The 16,413-nt window shown below is 42.8% G+C and overlaps 1 non-coding gene across 1 annotated transcript; it reads left to right on the top strand.

The window, feature by feature from the left end:
* Positions 1-6,053: 6,053 nt before the first annotated feature.
* On the top strand, positions 6,054-6,126 carry TRNAA-UGC (transfer RNA alanine (anticodon UGC)). Its single transcript has one exon. It is a non-coding gene; the product is annotated as a tRNA-Ala (tRNA).
* The last annotated feature ends 10,287 nt before the right edge of the window (positions 6,127-16,413 follow it).

Below are 16,413 nucleotides of genomic sequence, written 5' to 3'. Positions count from 1 at the left end.
CTTCTCTGTAACATTCAAACTATGCCTTTCCCCATCCAGACATATGATTGGCTTTGGCCATGGTTCCCTAGAAGAGTAAGGAAAAGCATAATAATTTTTCTTTCCTTCTCTCCTCTTTTCACACTGAACACTCCCAACTTTTTCATAGAGGCATTAGAAACTGGGTGAGACTTTTAACTATTTCAGAAACACACACAGTCCATAGCTAGAGGTGATAACCAAGAAGAGAGAAAATGAGGTCTGTTTGTTTTCTTTTAGGCTCCTCCCCTTTCTTTTTTGCCAATTTCCACAGGCAGGGAAATAGCTCACGGGGCTTGTGCTCTGTGGATCTGAGCTGTGGGAGGTTGAAACAGAGCATTAGCAAAACACATTAGGAAAAGATCACACTGCAAGAAGAGCAGATTTGGAGTGGCCAGGGATGTCTCCCCCTGAGTTCGGAATCCAGGGGTATGCAGCTGGGTACAATGGGGCTCATCATCAAGAATTTCTCCCTCCCTGCATTGTGTGCAGAATCTGCCAGGGGCAGCCTTCCTGTTCAATCCAAATTATATTATGCAGCATCTGATACGTAAATGGGCTCTTTCAGAAATGCAGTGCTGTCATCTTCACAGCTTTCACGAAACATCGCTCAGAATGAGTTCCCATTGGCTACGGGTGGCGGTGGGAATCTGCCCCCACTGCTGATTGGCTACGTGTCTTGAGAAAGTTACATAACCTCCTGGAACCTCGGTTTCTTTTTCCATGAAAAGAGGTCTATTAACACCCACCTTGTGAAGATTAGTGGAAATAACATAAGTAAATGGGTCTAGAAAAATAATAGGTCCTCCGCAATGATCTCTGAAGCGTGTCTGTAGCAAACAGCTGACCTCAAGGCTTGGCTTTGTGATGGATTTTACTCTTGACCACAAGCCATCCCATGTTGCTGACTTTTTTTTAAAGCTGTACCTTTCTCAATGGACACACAAAGCGTTGAAAAAAATTTTAATATTTGTTTTTGTTTTTCTGTTGAGCGGCATGTGGGATCTTAGCTCCCCGCCCAGGGACTAGGGATCAAAGCCACGCACCCTGCAGTGGAAGGGTGAGTCTTAACCACTGGACCACCAGGGAAGTCCCCAAAGCCTTCATATTAACATTACATTACATGTCATTCAGAACATCTTTGGATGTCTCTAAATGAAGGGGAAAACCCATTAGCAATTTTTTTCCAGAGTCAGGAAAGAACAAATTTTCTTTGCACCTCACTTTACTGCCTTGACTTTCTAAGCCAACGCTGATGATATGTATAGACCTTAAGTTGCTACTGATTCAGATCCAAAGTAAGATCTTGTTTTTCTGGTTTATACGATAAACCAAAATGCATGGTAGCTACAATAATATAAAGGTGTACATTGAATGTACCCCTGCTAAGTTTCCTGCTCATCTGTCGGTGTTCTGCATTTGCTAGCTGCAGCCAGAAAGCAGAACTTTTCCAAACTCAGGTCAGACCAGGCGTGAAGGTGTTCACAGATAGCCACTGAGTTCCAGAATTAGCGGGAAGGTGATGGGTCTGCTTCTGGACGTGGCCACGGTGGTGCGATTCTCATAAGTTGGTGGAGAATCTGACCATTTACATGCTATGTTTCATGGGTGTACAAATTCCTCTCTAACCAGGAAGAGGAGAGAAGGTCTTGACAGAGGTGATTAGGTTAAAGTGAGGCCGTCACGGTGGGCCTGAATCCAGTAGGACTGGGGTCCTTCAAAGAAGAGGAAATTTGGACACAAGCACACACAGAGGGAAGACAACGTGAAGACACAGGGAGAAGACGGCCATCTGCAAGTCAAGGAGAAAGGCCTGGAACAGATCCTCCCTCACGGCCTCAGAAGCAACCAACCCAGACTACACCTTGATCTCAGACTTCGGGCCTCCAGAATCCTGAGACAGTACAGATGAATCGCTTAGCCACCCAGTCCGTGGCACTTTGTTACATCAGCTCTAGCCAATAATACACCACGTCTCTCCCTCAGTTAGTTATTGGTCTGAAAGAAATTCCTAGACTCCTTGTCACCTGCTTTTTAATAACATACGAAGCCACGGGCTTTAGCCGATATAAGGAGAAAAAATGCTTCAGTAGAAAACGGGGCATTACCTAGAGCAGAAGTTGGCGACATTTTCTGTAAAGGGCCAGATAGGAAACAGGCTTTGCAGGCCCTCGGGTCTCTGCTGTGACTATTCGATCCTGCCGATGTACAGTGAAGGATGTTGCAGACCATAAGTACACGAACGGGGGGTGGGCTGTGTTCCCATAAAAGTCACAGAAACAGGTGGCGGGCTGGCTTTGCAGACGCCTGGAATAGGGCACTCCACCCAGGCTGCCTCATTCACGCCTTTCCGTGCCTTTGAACTAGCTTATAGCAACATAAGTAACAGATAACAGGTAGCAATGCAATGTTGTCTAAAGACATGGAAATAGATTCTCTCGGGTAGAGACAGGAGTTCAATGGGCTTTCCTCCTTGACCATGGAAGAGGCTGGCTTCGTTGGCCCATTCATCTCAACGTTCCTGAGCTAAAACTGTGCCTGTCCTTTGTATCCTCTTTTAAACTGGTTGTTGCATCTTAATTCCCTCATTAATGAGTTAAGTAAAATCTTTAACCCTCTGTCCAGTTTTATATTGATTTGGGAATCACGATTCAACCTGTTTTGGGAACATTATGCTTTAACCCTGGGTAAAGGAGTTATGTTACGTGGACGGATTAAAACATTGACTATATTGTCCTACAAAAACACCAAGAAGCCCCAGTGTAAGAGGCAGTGAATTATAAAGTTTTAATGTAAGGCTGTCGCTTGGTGTTGGGTTGCTGGATGCCGGCCTAGACGCTGGGCAGTCTGAGTGATGCACAGCTCAGAGCAGGGCCTGGAATTCCACAGATCTTGGCCTGCATTCCAGAGGACAGCTTAGTTGTTTGTGACCTGGGGCATGTTTCATAAGCTCTGTAGCGCTAAGTTTTCTCACCATAAAATGGCCATAGTTGTAGTACCTACCGCATGGGGTGTCGTAGGATTCAAATGAGTCAATGAATATAAAAGACACCATATTCTAAGAGCACGACGAACAGCATGTTAGCTGATTAAATGCAGGCAGTTATTATTTTGAAGGCAAAAATGAAGACACACAGAGTTTGAGGGGCTATGCAACTTAGCTAAGAAGAGATTTTGCCCTACCCGTACTTTTTTCTGGGGTAGCAGCATCACATGTTTGGGGAGGATTGTGCGGAGAAAGTGTTGTCACAGTCAAGGGTATAATCTAAGTCTTCCGTATCTCCCAACCTGATAACAGCCGGGAATTTCCTTGGACACTTTCTGCCAATGATTCATACTTGAAAATTTTGTGGTAAATACATAACAAAAACACACAGTCACAAGGCTATTCCCACAAAGGGTTGGGATGTGAACAGGCTGTGTTGCTGCTGGGTCAGCAAAGCCAGAGAAGTTTCTGGGTCCTGAAAACATATGACGGTCGGGTTGCAGCATTAGGTTGAAGCAGCGCAGCTTAAGAGGACGCAAGTTTTGTCGTCTTCAGGGTTGCTTTCTAGCTTTCAGCTTAGATCTATGCTGATGATGAATCCACCAAGTCTCAAAGCATGTTATGTAGCAATTGCTTCTTATGCACTTCTTTGAAGTAATTACTCATTCTATTTTTAAAATAATTCTGTTCAAATTATGTTTCAAAATGTCCGCACACACCAGAAGCATAGCCCCTCAGATTCAACAAATATGCAATGAACTGCAGCCATGCCAACTTCGAAGCCAGGGGCACAAGGGATACAGGATGAAGACAGCTTAGCCAATGACCAAGAGGCTTTCAGAGCTCGGCAGGGATGCTCCTAATTATAACCCCAGGGAGGGTGACATAGGTCCTCCACGAGGGCTGCCACTCCTGGGACAACGGCCACCGGTAAATTACACTTCCAAAGGCTCCTGCATAGTGCAATCTAGCTGCCAGGTTCGTGAGAGTTGCTCTAGGCTAAATGTAGCTCTGTTCAGGAGGGGCGATCAGAGGGAAAAGGGCAGGCAAAGAGCCCATTGCCATAGCTCCCTTGTGAGGACCGTCATAAGTGACTCAGGCTGTGTGTGTGGTTTCGTTTCTTGGGGTTCTGTGTTTAACTACGCCATGAAGATAATAGGCTACCTTGGCTCTCACCAGGAAAGAAACTGACAGATATCTGTCATTGTGCTCCAAAGGCAAAGGGATACGATACCTGAGCTCAGGTTAAGCATTTTCAGGCAGGGTCCAGTTAACTCTGCAAGAGCTCAAACCCTCACAGTCCTGCCCCAGGCTGGAGAGACTGTAAGTTCTTTTGACTGTAACCCAATGATACGTTACATGGTTATTTAACACACACACACCACACACGCACACACACGACTGAAGAAAAGCTTTCATGAAACATTCACCATTGGGATGTAATGTGCTATTTGCATACCGTCTTGTTCTATTTCAGGTAAAAAAAAAAATCAAACTCAATACATCATTTCACAACTTTTCCCAGCTTCCAATGGGGTCAAACCCACAATTTGAAAATCACTGGTAGAGGAGTTTTATGATTCTCAAAAGGAGCTCAGAGTAATCGGGGCATTAAGGTAAGGTCATCAGAGCAGTGAACAAAGAGAAGTATTCTTGCGTCCACATGGTTCTGCTTCTTAAATCTTGCCTCATAATGAGAACAGGTTTCTAATTGGGCCTGCGCCTCAGTTTCCCCATCTGTAAAGTGGGGAAACTAACAGTACCAACTTCATAGGGTCATCGTGATGGTAGATGGGTTAATAAAGCACTTAAAATAATACCGTGTATAGTAAGATTGTTAGATTTTATTGCTATTATAATTGCTGTTATATTCCCATGCAGCAGATTTAGTGAATTTATAAAGATGCAAAAAGTTATTTATTTACTTTTATGGAGGCATAACTGACATATATTAGTTTCAGGTGTTCCACATAATGACTTTAAAAACCAGAGCTGAGGATGAAATCTCCTGCTGCCGTAGGCTTCTCATTAAAAATTGCGCTTACAACGCCTAATAGTAAATCAGCAGCTTTCATGGGATTTGTCTTAATAATCGTTACCAACTCACAACCGACACCATTTCCAAATCGCCTATTATTAGCACAATATGCCAATGAAAAGAATATTGGCAAGCCTTCATTTTATAGAAACCACAAGTTCCATCTCTGTTACGAAGACCTCATCCAAAGGCCCCACCAACTCTGTTCTCTGTTTAATTGAACTTTAGGGCAGCTGGAGGCTGATTGCAGGATTCTGCTTCATCACCCATGCATGAGGTGTTACCAGGCCTGGGCCTGAACATCACCCCTAGGTGTGTGCCCGTCTAGGGCAGCTCGTGGACCAGGGGCACTGGCTTATGTCTATGAGGGGCCGAGGACTTTCCTGGGAAAGGATCACTGGCAAACCAGGAAGAGACAGGGTTTGGCAATTTGGTTCAAGGCCACGGGCCAAGGTCCCAGGGGAGGCCTGATTCAGAACGTAACACTCTGCCTGCCACAGAGCCCTCTGGCTTAACCCTCACATGCTCCTTTCAGAGTCCTGGGCAAGGGGCTGAAATCAAAGCAATGTACAAATTCGAAGAGCAATTCGGGGGCTTCCCTGGTGGCACAGTGGTTGAGAATCCTCCTGACAATGCAGGGGACGCGGGTTCGAGTCCTGGTCCAGGAAGATCCCACGTGCTGCGGAGCAGCTAAGCCCGTGCGCCACAGCTACTGAGCCTGTGCTCTAGAGCCCACGAGCCACAACTACTGAGCCTGTGTGCCTAGAGCCCGTGCTCCACAACGAGAGAAGCCACCGCAATGAGAAGCCCACGCACCGCCACAAAGAGTAGCCCCTGCTCGCCGCAACTAGAGAAAGCCCGTGCACAGCAACGAAGACCCAACACAGCCAAAAATAAATAAATAAATTAATTAATTTTAAAAAATTATTAAAAAAATAAAGAAAATGTGTTGGTTACTCTCAAAAAAAAAAAAAAGATACCAATTATATGGAAATAGAATTATCAGGGAATTCCCTAGTGGTCCAGTGGTTAGGACTCTGTGCTTGCACTGCAGTGGCCCAGGTTCAATTCCTGGTCTAGGAACAAAGATCCCGCAAGCCTCACAGTGCGGGCAAAGAAAGAAAAAAAAAAGAAATAGAGTTATCAAAGGAAATCAAATATCAAGAAATACAATTATCAAAAAAATACAAATTAAAAGAAAAAGAAATACAGTTATCAAAATATTAGAATAGTTGTCATATATTATAGTAATCCCAGTGCCTCTTTATTAACTCATTAAGTAGTAAGACCTGCATGTAACTCAGAAGTAGTGATGAGTGGTGATGACATTTTGAGGTATTTGCCCAACCTTCGATGTGCTGTGAAAATAACTGCATTTTCCATGGGTGATAAAGTGACACTTCATGTCACACATTCTTTCAGGGAAAGAATGGTGTATTTCCCTGCTTCTCAGGATAGTATGGTGCTCACAGGGACGAGCTCACGAAAAAGCAGCTTTCACTGAAGCTACTGATGCACTTAAAGGCGACCATTCCATCTTTCAAACTAATAGCTACAAGGAGGACTGTTACTGTACAGTAACATTAAAAATGGCTTGAACACATTGTTTCTGTTGAGTTAAGGCGCTCAAAAATATACAATGGGGAAAGGACAATCCCTTCAATAAATGTGATGGGGAAACTGGACAGCTACATGCAAAAGAATCAGACTGGACCACTCTCTTATACCATTTACAAAAATTAAGCCCAAGTGGATGAAAGACTTGAACATAAGACCTGAAACCATAAAACTCCTAGTAGAAAACATAGGTGGTAAACTTCTTAGCATCCATCTTGGCAGTGAGTTTTTGGATCTGACAGCAATTCAAAGGGAATAAAAGCAAAAATAAACAGGTGGGAACACATCAAACTGAAAAGCTTCTGCACAGCAAAGGAAACCATCAACAAAGTGAAAATTTGGCAACTCACTGAATAGGAGAACACGTTTGCAAATCGTGTATCTGATAAGGGGTTAATATCCGAAATATATAAAGAATTCACACAACTCAATAGCAAAAACAAAAAAACCCAAAACAATCCAATTAAAAAATGGGCAGCAGATCTAATAGACACTTCGCCAGATAAGACATACCGATGTCCAACAGCATGAAAAGACGCTCAGCATTATTAATCATCAGAGAAATGCAAATCAAAGCCACAGTGAGATACCACCACACACCTATCAGAATGACTATTATCAAAAAGACAAGAAATAACATGTGTTGGTGAGGATGCGGAGAAAAGGGAACGCTTGTGCCCTGTTTGCGAGAATGTAAATTGGTGCAGCCGCTGTGGAGAACAGTACAGAGGTTTCTCAAAAAATCAAAAATATAATAGAGCTACCAGATGACCCAGCAATTCTACTTCCGGATATTTATCTGAAGAAAATGAAAACACTAACTCAGAAAAATACATGCACCCCCATGTTCATTGCAGCATTATTTATAATAGTCAAGATATGGAAAAACCTAAGTGTCCATCAATGGATGAATGGATAAAGAAACTGTGGTGTGTGTGTGTGTGTATATATATATACACATATATATTATATATATATATATATATACGCGTGCACAATGGAACATTATTCAGCTATAAAAAAGAATGAAATCTTGCCATTTGTGATAACATGGATGGGCTTCAAGGGTGTCATGTTAAGTGAAATAAGTCAGACAGAGAAAAACAAATACCATGTGATCTCACTTGCATGTGGAATCTAAAAACAAACACAAAATCCCCAAGCTCATAGATACAGAGAACAAATTGGTGGTTCCGAGAGATGGGACGGTGGGGTGGGGTGGGAGAAAGGGGTGAAGGGGGTCAAAAGGTACAAACTTCCAGTTATAAAATAAATACAAATGTGTTGGGGCTGTGATGTACAGCACAGTGACTATAGTTAATAATACTGTGCTGAGCATTTGAAAGTTGCTAAGAGACTAGGTCTTAAAAGGTTTCACCACACACACAAAAATGTTTTATAACTGTACGGTGATGGATGTTAACCAGACTTATCGTGGTGATCATTTCAAAACGTGTACAAATACCAAATCATTATGTTGTATGCCTGAAACTAATATTATGTCAAATATACCTCAATTTTAAAACTTATTAAAAATTTAAAAGGAGTTGGGCTCAATTGTCAGACTGCTATAATCCTAGCTCAGCCATCTACTCCTTCTGGAACCAGAGATAAGTTCCGTTCCTCTGCCAGCCTCAGTTTCCCCTTCTGTCACACAGCAACCCTTAGAGAGTCGTTACGAGGAGCAGAAGATTATGATCCGAGGTGCTCAGCCCATAGCTGAGCACGTGCTACACACCCCATACGACCTACAGTTTCGTTTTCTATTGTCCAGATAACAAGTACACAGACTCAAGTGGGCCAGAATTGAAGGAGACTGTAATTTGCTTATAAATTCCTATGTGGGTGTTCTACAAAGATGGACTTAACCAAACTCACGTTAGAGGGTTCATCATGGGAACAGCAAGGGTGAGTGGTCTCCAGGATCAGAGGGCGAGAGAATTCAAGGAAGGAAAGGGGCCGAGCGAGGGGGGAAAGAGCCTCAGAAAATATCAGAGACCCAAAGTTCAGCTGCAAATCCTGGGGGAGCGGCGAAAGATTTGGGGTCCAAGCACAGCAAAGCAAAACAGAAACTGCAGTGGTCACTGGCATCACTAGAACGAAGAGACACTTCATCTTTTCAATGAAAATATTTTCTTTGGAGGTAGGAAAAGGGACGGTTATAAGGATAATGCATTCACCATTTCCATTTTAACGTATTCAAAGCGAAAAGTGTTTTTGTTTGACTGTCCTCAAAACAATTCATAAAATGAGGAAAACTGGGGCATAAACAGCAGGGACCAAACTGAATAAGCTCTCCCTGCCTTTCAGAGTCTCCACTTCCTGATATTCACAAAGTTAAGCCATTCCAAAACATAAACAGCATTAACAAAGGGTGAGATACGGTGGTCATTTGTGTCTGTTTATTTCTGTTGTGGTTGTGATCAATAAGGTTTAATTTGCAAGTAAATAAAACATGTAGTCATTCTGGAGGTTTGGTCTGAAAAGCTCTTTTCAAAACTAAACTTGTATGCAGTGGCTATAAACCCAGAATATCTAACACAGTACTGAAAGGAAAAGAACAAAGTTGTAGGATTAACACTACTTGACTCAGGAATTACTGTGAAGCCTAGTAATCAAGACTTCTCCCTGGTAATAGAATAGACGAAACAGGCAATGGAAGAGAACAGACAGCCATTCGACCCACATAGATACGGCCAACTAATCTTTGACAAAGGAGCAATGGTAATACAATGGAGAAAGGACAGTCTTTTCAATAAATGGTGCTGGAACCACTGGACATCCGCATGCTAAAAAATTAATTTAGGGCTTCCCTGGTGGCGCAGTGGTTGAGAGTCCACCTGCCGATGCAGGGGACACGGGTTTGTGCCCCGGTCCGGGAGGATCCCACATGCCGCGGAGCAGCTGGGCCTGTGAGCCATGGCCGCTGAGCCTGCGCATCCGGAGCCTGTGCTCCGCAACGGGAGAGGCCACAACAGTGAGAGGCCCGCATACGGCAAAAAAAAAAAAAAAAAAAAAAAAATTAACTCAAGATGAATCACAGACATAAATGTGAAATGCAAAGCTATAAAATTCCTAGAAGATAACATAGGAGAAAGCCCTAGATTACCTTGGATTTGGGGATAACATTTTAGATACAAAACCAAAGACATGATCCATGAAAGAAATAATTGATAAGCTAGACTTCATTAAATTTTTAAAATTCTGCTTTATAAAAGACACTGCGAAGAGAATGAAAAGACAAGCCACAGACTGGGAGAAAATATTTGCAAATGCCATATCTGATAAAGGACTGTTATCCAAAATATACAAAGAACTCTTAAAACTCAACAATAAGAAACAACTCAGTTAAAAAGTGGGCCAAACATTTGAACAGATACCTCATCAGAGAAGATACACAGGTGGCAAACAAGCATATGAAAAAATGCTCCACGTCATTTGTTATTAGGAATATGTAGATTAAAACAGGGGGATGCTATTACACACCTTTCAGATGGTCAGAATCCAGAACACTGACGACACCAAATGCTGCTGAGGATGTGGAACAGAAACTCTCATTCGTTGCTGCTGGGAATGAAAACTGGTACAGCCATGTTGGAAGACAGTTTGGTGGTTTCTTCCAAAACTAAACATACTCAAACCAGACTATCCATCAGCTGTGCTCCTTGGTATTTACCCAAAGGAGCTGAAAATTTATGTCCACACAAAAACCTGCCCCTGGTTGTTTGTAGCAGTTTTACAATTGCCAAAACTTGGAAGGAACCAAGATGTCCTTCAGTAGGTGAATGGAGAAATAAACTGTGGTCCGTCCAGACAATGGGATATTATTCAGTAATAAAAAGAAATGAGCTATAAGTCATGTTAAGACATAAGTGAAACTGAAATGCATATTACTAAGTGAAAGAAACCAATCTGAAAAGGCTACATACTGCATAATTACAATGATATGACATTCTGGAAAAGGCCAAACTATGAAGACGGTAAAAAGATCAGTGGTCAGCAGGCATGGGGGGCTTGGGGATGAATAGATGGTGCATGAAGGAGTTTTAGGACAGTGAAAATACTCTGTACAGCACCATGATGATGGATGCATGTCATTATACATTTGTTCAGACGCATGGGATGTACACCAAGAGTGAACCCTAATGTTAACTACTATCTTTAGGTGATTATGATGTGCCCATGGACATTCACCCACTATAACAAATGCCCCACTCCACTGGAGGATGTTGACGATGCGGGAGCTGTGCTTGTGTGAGGAAAGGGGTTTTACAAGAAAGCTCGGTACCTTTCCCTTAAATTTGCTGTACATCTAAAACTGCCTTAAAAATAATAATAAAGTTTAATAAAAACAAATGGAACGCACCTTTTCTTCCAGAGCACTCTTCTTGAGTTTTCTCCAGTTCTGCCGGTGGTTTTAATATTCTTGTAATCGCCCAGGCTCAAAACTGTAGTCAAAGGACGGCACAAGGAAGCAAACACAAATCCAAAGTATGGGGCCTTCTAGAGGCTAAGTGACGGGGTTTCCACACAAGTCGATGATACGAACAAAGCAAACAAACAAAAACAGGGGAGATGGCTCCGGATGAATGTGACTTACAAGTCCCAGCAATCAAATGTAAGGTATTGACCTTGTTTGGACCCTGATCTGAACAACCCAACTGTAAAAGGACATTTTTGAGACCGTTGGGAAACTTGTTTATAGATTGGGCATTAGACGAATCAAGAGACTGTTGTTGGTGTTGTAGGTGTGTGTGTGTGTGTGTGTCAGAGAATCAGTGTGCTTGTCAGAGGTGCAGAATGCAGTGGCATGCTCTTCAAGATTTCCTATAAAATACTTGAGCAAAGAGAAAAGTGTAAATGAAGCGAATATGACAAAATCTGGATAATTGTTAACTTGGTGGAATAAGCGTGGATGTTCTGTTTCGGTGTATGTATGCAAAGTTGTATAATAAAAAAAATTGTTAATTCTTCTTTGATTTTCTTCCCTCTCTCTGTTCAGCTATTTCTCATGCTCTATCAAGTTTGATGTCCTAAAAACTTGGCAAATTGTCCTCACCTTTCCTCTTTCACTCCTGTGCCCCACTTGTGTCCCTCCTGACTGGTCTGGCCCCAGGACCAGCTGGCGTCCCCCTCCGCCAGGTACCTGTCCCTCCCCTGCCGTGGAACCCAGCAAGGCCCAGCTACGATCTCATAACTCTCTTTTTCAGAAGAATAAAAACAAGCCTATTATTATTATTATATTGAAGTATAGTTGATTTACAGTGTCGTGGTCATTATTGCTATACAGCAAAGTGATTCAGTTATACATATATATACATTCTTGTTTTGTTTTCCTTTTCATTATGGTTTATCATAGGAACTGTACTTCAATAATAATAATAATAAAACAAGCCTAAAAGTCGATCAAACAAACAGAGATTAATTTTCTCCACGTTCAGTTTTTCTGGAAAAAGAAAAGTTTGTATTGCATGTAAAAATCTGGTCTTGGCTTGATGACATAGAGCTTATGTCACCTTAGACTTACAAAGCGAGACTACTCTTTGAAGTTGCTGGTTTTCACCTTTGAATTCTTCAGTTTGTCCACAAATGAAGAGCTGAATAATCATGCTGTCACTCTGATCAATGTCAAGGCCAGTCCAGACTGAGCCCTCTGTAGGACTTTTAGTAGCTGCGTCTCATTCAACCCCAATTACTGATTATTGACCTGCTGGTTCTCTCCACTCCTCTCCCAGGTGCTATCTCGGCAGGCAGCCTGCAAGAGGAGGCCCTGAGACATGAGTAGAGTGGGTCAAAAGCCCTCTTTGGGCCAAGTCAGGAGCCTGAGTTTCTCCATGGAGTTTCCCAGGCCCTGCTTCCACACCGTTATGAAGGTCAAAGTGCTTTATCCGCAGTAAAATCATCCAGTGTTGTGGGATGCCCTAATCGTGGCTCGTGCCAGGGGCTAGACTGTTGGTGGCAGGTGGATTTTGATGAAGGCGCCCTGCCAGCTGGGTGATGCCCAGTGCCCAGAGGAGAGTTCCAGAAGCATCTGTGAATGTGCCCACACGCCTGCAAGGACATGGGAGGACTGCCTGCACCCTCATGCATAAAAGGTGGCAAAAGTGCTTCACACATCAATTTCAGTTTCCTGAAGAAAGGGAAGCTTTGATTGAACGAGGTCTTGTCTCCAAGGCAACGCATAAAAAGAAAATGGAGAAGAATCATGTTGTTAGTTGTTGGGATAATTTTTTTTTTTTTTTTTTTTACTATTTGTCAACATTCATTTTTCAGTCTAAAACATGTTTTGTCTTGGATCCCAAACTATCAAGGTGTGAACCTGATTATTTCAGAAACAGACATACTGGGAAGGTACAGGGAACCATACTTGAGATCGGGACACAGAATGTTGCATTTCCAACATTTGTAGGAAAGTCGGGTCTGAACTTGCCCTCATATTCTGGTCACATTCTCCCTGTCCCCAGAGGCAGGAGTTTTAGGGGCAGCTGGCCCTGTCAGAGCTCCCACCCCGCCTGTCTCCCCAGTTCCTTTAACTCATTTTTGTTGCTTCCGTGTTAACTGCCGTCTCTCTTTCCAGATCTGGCTGTGTCGCCTCATCGGAGGCCGCTGGTGGGCGGTCTCTGTGCCAGTAGTTGACAGGTGGCTAGCTCAGCAGAGCAAAGCGCTAATTGAAAGTCATCATCATCACCCTGGCTCCCAGTCGCCTCCTCTGCTAGGCTGTTGCTTCTGAAATGTTCTCAGCCAAGGCTGCAGGCCCAGATTGGAGAACTGGGGACCTGTGGACCCCACCTTCACGTTGGCTGGGGGGCCTGGCATCTGTTGCAAAGCTAGGAGGTTGGCATGTGCCCCAGGCCACTAAAATCCTGGCCTGTTCACTTGCCATCCAATTCCGATAGTGAGGAAAACGCTCTGATTCAAACCTGTATCTTTCTGCCGAATCATGGACTCAGGCGGCTGGGTTTGTCTATGTAGAGCATTTTGGGGAAAGTTAAAAGAAGTCCTCCATGCGTTACCCGTGGTCTCCAACTCTTGTTTGGTTTCTAAAAGAACAGCTTTGAAAGCCCCTAAAAGGGAAAGGTTGAAGGTACCGCCTCCACCCCCATCCCCACCCGCAGAGGGGAGATGCCTGCCAAGTAAAGGGCAGGTCACAGGGGTCAGTAGGGATAATGGAATTTCAGAAACATTGTAAAGGAGCTGTCAAGCCCAGGCACGCTGAGAGAGGAATGAGGTCGGATCCCTACAATCTGATGTCCAGGAGTAATGAAATGATGGGTCTATTTCACACAATGGACCTGTCAAGAAAACTTGGAGAGCTCTCCTCGAAGGCCGTCAAAGTATCAATTTTCAGGTGCTAAGTGGTAATTAAAGTTAGCAAGTTATAGTAGCATTCAGTGAAATTAGATCATGTCAAAGACAACGGAAGGCCTCAGGATGAGTGTGTGTTCCCATGGTTGGAACATTCCAACCACGCTTATATTTACAACAGTGGAGAACACGTTTAGGTCAAAAAGGAGAATGCATCTTTTTATCTCACTGAAATGCTCTGTTCTTGTGGGTTAAAATTCTCCTTTGAGGGAAGGGTCTGCTTTATTTGTCTTTAATGCTCAGAGAAATAGTTCATTGTTGAAAAAAGTTTTCTCTTCATTGAACTTTTTTTTTCTTAAAGTTGATTGTAGAAATTTTTTTCTCCAAATGAACTAATATGATTCTTTTATTTGATACTTAAGTCACATAACTTGTATTAATTCATAATCACTTTTTTTTTTGGCCATGGTTTCTGTGAGGCTGAGAACTGTTAAAGCACCACTGGAATAACTATGGGTTAGTTAGCCTTAGTTTTTTTGGTACAATTATCCCTCACCCTCTTCATTAGCTGATTTTTACTCTTTCTCATTTGAATTCTTATACGATAGCTGTGGATTTCTTCTGAGTTTTTGTTACAGAAAATAATTTACGATAGATGAGCTGCATTAATAAGTAAGTAAAAGAATGAAGTCGTAGTAAACTAATACAAGTTAAACTTGGGCAGCAAAGTGGGTTAGGCCAGGTCCTGCCAGCATGGGTGTTGATGGGAAGCCTGTTTGTTTTATCGAAGAGTCAGAGGAGAGAGATGAAAGCCAGAGGCAAGAGGAGAACTGAGGTCCCGGGCTAAGAGAAGGGGGGTCATGCATCAAATTGGGATGACAAGGAAAGGTATAAACAGAGACTAGCGCCGGAGACCAGTAGCCAAGGAGGTTGGAGAAATGGAACGCGGAGCCAGGTGCACGCTAAGTGACATTTGACAGTTGGGGAACTAAATCTTCCAGTGTTAGACACCCAGTTGGGGCTTTCTTTTATGTAGCCTGGGCCAGATAACATCTGTATAATATCCTCATGCTGGCTAGTCAGAGAAAGGCCCCCTGGAAGCGACGGGAGGCATGGGGTGGATGCGTGCGCGTCCGTCACGTGAGCCGTAAGGCTGGGAGGATCTGGCCGCGCAAGCCCCGCCTCCTGGAACCGCCGGTAACCTCCGGGCCCGCTGGTACCTGCGGGAAGGGGATGCTCAGAATTAGAGCAGTAAGTATTTTCATAGTAACTCTCTGAGTTACTATTATATGTTGCCTTGAATTTATGAAACTGCGCAGGCCAAATATCAATAAAAAACCACATCTGTGGACTGTATATGGCCCCTGGGCCACCTGTCTGCGTCGTGAAATAACAGAGCTGTGTTTTAGAGTTGAAAGAACTGGTCCAGTCTGGTCTCTGCCACCTGCTAGCTGTTTGACCTTGGGCAAGGACAAGGGGGCCCACGGCCACCTTGGAGACCTCCTTATCTGTCTGTGCCTTGGTTTCTGTCAGTACCACTGGATGCTTTTCCATATGCTTATGTCCAACGTGCCCAAATGTATTTTGAGGTCTGGGAAAACAGATATTGTGGTTTACATTTCTTTGAATCTCCCTTTCACATGACACTGTAACTAACGCATAATTAGAGCTTAACAAGTATGCATTGCTGTGGGTGAAATAAATTAAGAGTTTGGGATTAACAGAGATCCACTACTATATATACAACAGGTAAACAACAAAGACCTACTGTATAGCACAGGGAACTCTACTCAAGATCTTGTAATAACCTATAATGGAAAAGAATCTGAAAAAGAATACGTATATATATATATATATACACACACACACATATATATATGACTGAATCACTGCTGTATACTTGAAACTAAAACAACATTGTAAACCAACTCTACTTCAATTTAAAAAATGTGCATTGCTTAGTGGATACTTCTTTGAATTTCCAGAGAGTATCGAGCTATTCCTTTTTATATCCTCAAATTTATCTTCTACTCTATAGCACCAGAACTCACAATTTTGAACAAATGGCCCCTGTCATTTTTCCTCATTTCTAATTAGGTTATTTTCTTATGAAGTCCTAGCTGGACATCCTTTTAAGTCATCCTTTTAAATGATAGTAAATAAAATACTGAACAGTAAAATCCTGTCTTATTTTTTTTAAAAATGGATACAACAAGATGTGGTGACATTCGGGGACGATGAGCTGTCCCACACCTCTCCAGATGGGAAATCCCAAGTCTTAGAGAATTTTCAGAAGGGAAGTTTTCCAGGTATATAGACTACTTCTTATCTCTGTCCCAATTCAGAAGGCTGTATTTGCCCTTCTTTCATCTGTTTGGTACAGCGATTATAGGGGATCGGAGGAGTTCTAATGTTCTGACAAAAGAAATTCTAAACACTGATATAGCAT

This window comes from Globicephala melas, chromosome 18 (genome assembly GCF_963455315.2).
Source record: "Globicephala melas chromosome 18, mGloMel1.2, whole genome shotgun sequence".
NCBI lineage: Eukaryota > Metazoa > Chordata > Mammalia > Artiodactyla > Delphinidae > Globicephala > Globicephala melas.
The sequence above is the reverse complement of the archived record's forward strand: the minus strand, read 5'-3'. Positions and strand labels throughout refer to the sequence as shown.